The sequence below is a fragment of the Phoenix dactylifera genome, chromosome 9 (genome assembly GCF_009389715.1).
Source record: "Phoenix dactylifera cultivar Barhee BC4 chromosome 9, palm_55x_up_171113_PBpolish2nd_filt_p, whole genome shotgun sequence".
Classification (NCBI taxonomy): Eukaryota; Viridiplantae; Streptophyta; class Magnoliopsida; order Arecales; family Arecaceae; genus Phoenix; species Phoenix dactylifera.
The window spans coordinates 20,996,047-21,002,423 of record NC_052400.1 but is presented as its reverse complement, the minus strand read 5'-3'; the positions used below and the strand labels follow the sequence as shown (position 1 = coordinate 21,002,423).

At 44.1% G+C, this 6,377-nt stretch overlaps 1 pseudogene; it reads left to right on the top strand.

Moving 5' to 3' along the window:
- Window positions 1-92: 92 nt before the first annotated feature.
- Window positions 93-6,377, top strand: part of LOC103709596 — a 30,324-nt pseudogene continuing 24,039 nt past the window's right edge.

The window sequence follows — 6,377 nt, the reverse complement described above, 5'->3', positions numbered from 1 at the left end:
TTGCCGCTTCTGTGTAACCCTATTTGTGGGGCTTTATCTTCTTCATTAGCTCTCTCAAGAAGATGGCTTCTTTAGGTTGCCGCTTCTGTGTAACCCTATTTGTGGGGCTGGAGATATGGAGGCTTCATTTGGTATGTGGGTATCTTCCAAAGTTCATGATCCTTACCCCATGCGAATCCAACTCTGAATTGCACCTCCAAGCCCAGGTCACTTACCGTTCTCTCTTGATGAGGGTTGATAGTAGAGAGCGATGTATACCGATATCTGTCAATATTTCATCCAGTGGCATATGCATATGTACGAAGCATGGAGGTTTTCTTCATCAAAAGTAGCTGTGGGAGGAGCTGTTTGACCCGGCATCCATTCACGACGACACCGGTAAAGTCTAAACTACTTTTGACGAAGGCTGAAAACATTCTGATATTTGGCTTTGGTGCACCTTCAATCTCCATCATACTGAATTATAATACTCAAGAATCAAATTGGTATTCGACGCAATCCCACATCAATCCATTGTTACTGGAATTTATTTTCCCCGAAAAGCATCTTTAGCGCAGACAATTCCAAAGCTAATCACAACTCATATAATTAATACGCCTTCTTTCATCATATAAAAATGAAAGAAAATCTTGTCTGAGACCATATATATCGTGCCTCCATCAATCAACGTTAACCGGCGGCAACTTTAAACGACGTTCATCGTGGGAGTAATCTCACCGCCGCTGTCCCCATCCCTAACCGCCGCTGTCAGGACAACCGTCCTCCGCCGTCGATCCACGCCACTTGCCCTGTTTCCCTTCTTGATTTCCTGATCCCGAATTCACGAGGCGCACATCAGATGCTCGTGTTACGGGACGGTGGGCTTACCGCTACCGTTGGCTGGGAGAAAGCGAAGAGCCCCGTCTCTTTCGTCGCCCAACCGAGGATTTCCGACGCTGCCGCCTCGCCCCTCCCCGTGTTGGCTTCACAAAGTGGCACCATATCCCTCCGAATTAGCGGAATTCTGGAGACGTTTTTGTCTTTTCTGCCCTAAAATCTCATCGGATCGAAGCCCGTAGGGTTTCTCCCGGTCTGATGAGTTTCTCCTCTCACTGCCAATGGCCCCAGCTCCCTTTCTTCCTCTCCTCCTCCTCCTCCTCCTCCTGGTCTCGAGAATCGCCAACCCTAACCCTAATTCTTGGCTGGCAACTGCTGCCGAGGAGGAGGGGCTGGATCGGGGAGGGGAGTTCTCGATCTTGAGCTACGAGTCTTTCTCCTGGCACGACTACTCCCCGCCGTCGCCTCCCCCACCGGCGTCCCCGGTGCCGCCGTCGTGTTCTTGCGAGGCCGACCTCGGCGGCGCCGGGGACTTGGACACAGTGTGCGAGCTTGGCTCCAGCGTGCAGCTGTCCGAGGATATCTACATGAAGGGGAACGGCAGCCTCGTGCTCCGTGCCGACGTTGTTCTCAGCTGCCCGGTCGCCGGGTGCTCCATCATCGGGAATCTCTCCGGTGGCGTCCGCCTTGGGCCGAACTCCGGGATTGTCGCCGGGACCGTGAAATTGGCGGCTGCCAACATGACCGTTACGGAAGGGGGGCGGTGGGTGAACACCACGGCGTTGGCTGGAGAGCCGCCATCGAAGACCAGTGGGAGTCCTTCCGGGACTAACGGGACGGCGGGGGCATGGGGGAAGGGGGCGAGCTGCGTGGTGAAGGAGGGGCAGACCCAGGAGGACTCGTGGGGTGGGGATGCTATTCTTGGTCTTCTCTGGACCAGCCCGACAGCTATGGCAGCAAAGGGCGGCACGACGAGCAGGGAGCACGACTATGGGGGAGCAGGGGGTGTCGGGTCTGGCTCTTGGTCGAGGAATTGCTCGAGGTTGATGGGATTATCTGTGCCGATGGCGGTGAATGGCGGTCAGAAGGGTGGTGGAGGGTCGGGTGGGAGCATCTACATAAGGCTTCTAAAATGTGAGTTCAGTACCTTCTACTGATTCATGCTTTCATTCGAATCACTGACAAGACCATAGTGTTGTACGAATCTGTATGATGATTAGTTTATTTGGGGTTTGGTTGCATTTGTTCTTACTCTTGTCTCAGCTCTACAAATGGTTTGCGTCCGACATTCGTTTTCTGGGTATAGAAATTTGCTACCTTTAAATTTTAAAGAAAGGACTCCAGACTTAGGTTTTTATAGGCAACCGGGTTGATGTCTGATGCACTGTTTAGTTCGGAACCCTTGGTAAAAAATAACGTGGGGATAACAAAGAAAGTAGAATATATGTTAGATAATAGAAAATCTATGCGAATTGTGGGTATGCTTTTTAACTCTGGGCATTTTGTTGACTATTCATTTTGTTTTAGCGGTACAAGATTCATATCAAATATGAACAAGCCTCAGCTTATCTACCTGGTGCTGGCATTCATGATCCTTTCTCCCCATTTGTTTTGTATTAAGCATTAGATCTTCTATTAGAGAGAGCCCGTAAAATAGTTTCCTTGGATATGGCATTGAATGTTATATTAAGATCTGTTTGGAATTTTGTACATTTTACAATTGCGATATCATCATGCAATCTCAAATAAAAATAGAATGAAAACTCTGATCTCTGAAAACCTTCATACCTAAGCCAAGGAAATTTGGTGAATTAATAACTTATGATATTAGAATAACAAGGTCTCAACATCAAGTAATGGATAATCATGCTTGCTGTCGATCCTAGTTGAAATTCCTATTTTCAAACCATCTGATTTCTCTGAATATTTGTTTGCGATTGTTGTCTCCTTAATGTTGGCAATGAGACCCTGGGGAACAAGATTTCAATCGATAATCCATAGGAAATATTTTGCATTTCAAAAGGATCTTCATCTTATCCCATGCAGCTACTCATCCTTCATTTTCTTGTTTGCTTCTTGATTGATCAATTGCACCATGTTTTATGCATCCCGTACTAGAATATCCCTTCATTCTTTGTTAGTTGACACTAGGTAAAAGAGCTACCATGGCTAAAGGCCAATTAAAAAAAAGCCTCATTTTGGTCTTGCCAAAAAAACTTGAGCCCTTTTCTTCTTCTTGTTGGTGTGGTGTGTGTGTGTGTGTGTGTTGGGGGTGGGTGTGCTTGGATGACATTTTCTTTTGAAACTAAACCAAGATGTTAGGTTCTTATATTATTTTGGTCAATTCCAATTGGCGACCACAATCCTTCATGATGACTATGACAATCATACCCTCATCAATAAGAGGTTATTTCTAGGCAAGATTGTCGAATTGGTTACATCTTTTGGGTCAACATTTTCTTTCGCTGTGTATATGGCAACCATGCCATTATGTTTGGAATGTGAAATAGAAGAAGATTTTCAACTAATATTAAACAATTTAATAGGCTGGGTGCTACAACTAGATATAGCTAAATTCCGTGGGGACCTCCTAGCCATTGTTACATATGAGAAGACCAACATCTCAAGGACAAGGAATCAAGAAGGGAATTTGAGGAAGAGTAGGTCCAGACTAAGGAGAGAGAAAGAGGTAGAAATTTTCTGCACTTTAGGGTCTGAGCTGATGGGTTCCCCTTTTTTCCTTGTTTTCTGTAACATGGTGCAAATGCTGGAACCTGAAATTGACACCACCCATTCTCCACCCCAACACATCACCCCTCCCCCCCCCCCCCCCCCCCCCCCCAGTTGCACTGTTCCTTGGTCATATCAGCCAAGATTTTGGTTGCTAATATCAGTGACTTAAGTCTCATCAATTTTTGTGCATGGAAAGAGACAATAGACTTCTATACTTGGACAAGCTCTGCTGCCACAAATTTTGAATTTTGTATGCCTTGTGAACTCCATGTAACTTTTCTGATTCGAAGACTTTGAAAGAGTCAAAGCAAGGTCCGCCGTACCGGTACCGGTCAGCGTACCGGTGGCGGCCCGGACCGGTACGAAACCGGTGGCGTACCGGTCCGCACCGGTCCTGCACCGGTCCGAACCGGTCCCGTACCGGTTCTTCAATAATAAACTACCGGTACCGGATTTCCACACTGATCCGGTACCGGTCCCAAGCCGGACCGGTACGTACCGTCCCAAGCCGGACCGGTACGTACCGGCCCGTACCGGCCGGTACGGACCGGTACGGCAGACCAATGAGTCAAAGTGTATTCGGAATCATGCATTACTTGGAAAAATGTTGGATTTTTGTAGTATGAAATTGTTGCACTCTATTTAAATATATTGTAGACACAATTCCAGCTAGCAAAATTTCTACTTTATATAACAATCAGATAGCTGTTGCATCCAGTAGAGAGTCAGCTAAAGCTTGATGGGACTTGTTGAACCAGAGACTAGCTTGTTAGTTTCTCTAGTTGCCATACGTCAGACAAGGATGGTAATAACAACTAAAGCAAGTATGAAAAGAAGGATATCATTCATTTACAATGTGTCTCATTTACAGGTGAAATCTATGCGGGCAGTGTTCTTGTTCCTGCACCAGTGTGCATATTTTTCAATTGCATAGATGCAAATTTGAGCTTGTAACTTTTGTTTATTATGCTTTGTAATATGCTTTACTATCATATTGTACTAGGTATTGTTGCCAAAATGCAATTTTCAAGCCATTAATAATATTCTTCATTCTATCTAATTCTCTTTGAAGAACAGGAAGGGCATTGGAAAAATAAGTGCTTCAGGTGGCAATGGCTTAGCAGGGGGAGGAGGAGGGCGAGTTTCCATTGACATTTTTAGCAGGCATGATGACCCAGAAGTTTTTGTTCATGGTTAGTTTACTCAATTTTCAGTTTTGGACGTCCATGGCCTTCATTCTATCTAAGATAAATTCTTATTTATTATCATCCATTACTGTTTTGAGATTGGAGCTGGCACACATCAAATTTATAGTAATTATTGCATGTTATATTATATGTTCTCTAGATTGAGCTATAGCTTCCTGTACTTATATCATTTATAGTCATGCTTTCTGCAGCAAATATTTACCTGAAATATTGTTTGAAATATATGATGATGCTAGGTTTTGAGTAGGAATTGCTGTGCAAAGAAAACCATGCCTATGATTATGCACCAAATAAGGCCACATTTTTTGAATTGTTCATTAGTGGGAGTGACAAAGGTCGGTGGAACTGTTCTGAACCGGACGGTTTCGGCCGATCTGAACAATGGAAACAAGCCCCATTGCCAGAGCTAGAGAAGGAGAAGAAAAGAGAGCGAGCTGGGGAGGGAGGGCCGGAGGAGAGTGGCGGACGCTGGCGGAGGCCACGGCAGGTGAGACCCCTTATTCTGCCGCCGGCCTCCGCCACTCTTTCCGTCCCTCCCCACCGCTTACTCTCTCTTCTCTTTTCCTCTCTCCTACGGTGCCGTGCCCTCTTTTGGTACTGGCCCGGCATGGCCCGTATCGAGTCGTCTCACCGGAAACCAGTACGGTGCCCGGTACCTGGTTCCTTCCAACCTTTGGTGACCCATGTCCATTCAAAATGCTGATTACCAGTATGTCTTATTTGTGCATGTTGTCTTGTTAAATAGTTATGGCTTTGTACAAGACTCGGATAATTTTCTCTGAGTATGATTTCCATAGGCATATGCATCTTAAGGAAGTTTCCTAATACTCATGAGTCCTTGAGCTCATTTTTATGTTTGAAAGTTAAGGAGAGAGGTGCATGTTACAGGTGGAGGGGGAATTCTTCTATTGGATCAAGATAAGGAATGAAAGTTTGTTAATCATATAACTTGCTTATTGTGCCATTTGATTATATCAACTACAAACTGGAATGGAAGATGCTATACCACTTGGCACATCAGTTGATTAAGCTGTTTGTGATCTTCTTGAGCATTGGAATCCTGTATTTTATTATTTATTGTAGTTAATTTAAACAAACACCAATTTCTTAAATTTGGTGGCTGTTACTAAGTCATATCTTTGAAACTAGGATATTTGGAAATAAGTGAAGGACTTTCTTAGTACCAATATGATGCAGTTATAAGCAATAACTCATGGAGAATTTAGTCTTGGCGAGACATACGGCCCTTGTGGTCACTTTCCAACTTGAAGTGAGTCAGTTAATAAGGTTTACTTTAACAATGACAACCACAATTTAGAAAAATTTGCTCTTGGTGAAACATTTGCCCTTGTGGTCAGTTTCCAACTCAAAGTGAGTAACTTGATAAGGTTTAGGTTTAACCATGATACCACAACTTAGATATTTATGACCTTTCTTAATATTTCTTTCCTTTCTGGAATTATGTAGAATTTGAAGCAATGTATTAGCAAAAGATGCATTCACCTATTATCCGACATTTTAATAGCTATCTAGTTTGTAACTTTGTTTGATGATTGTTACTTGTTATCTTTGCTTTAAATGTTCAAGAATATCTGTGTTGAAAAGGAATAAAAAAATATA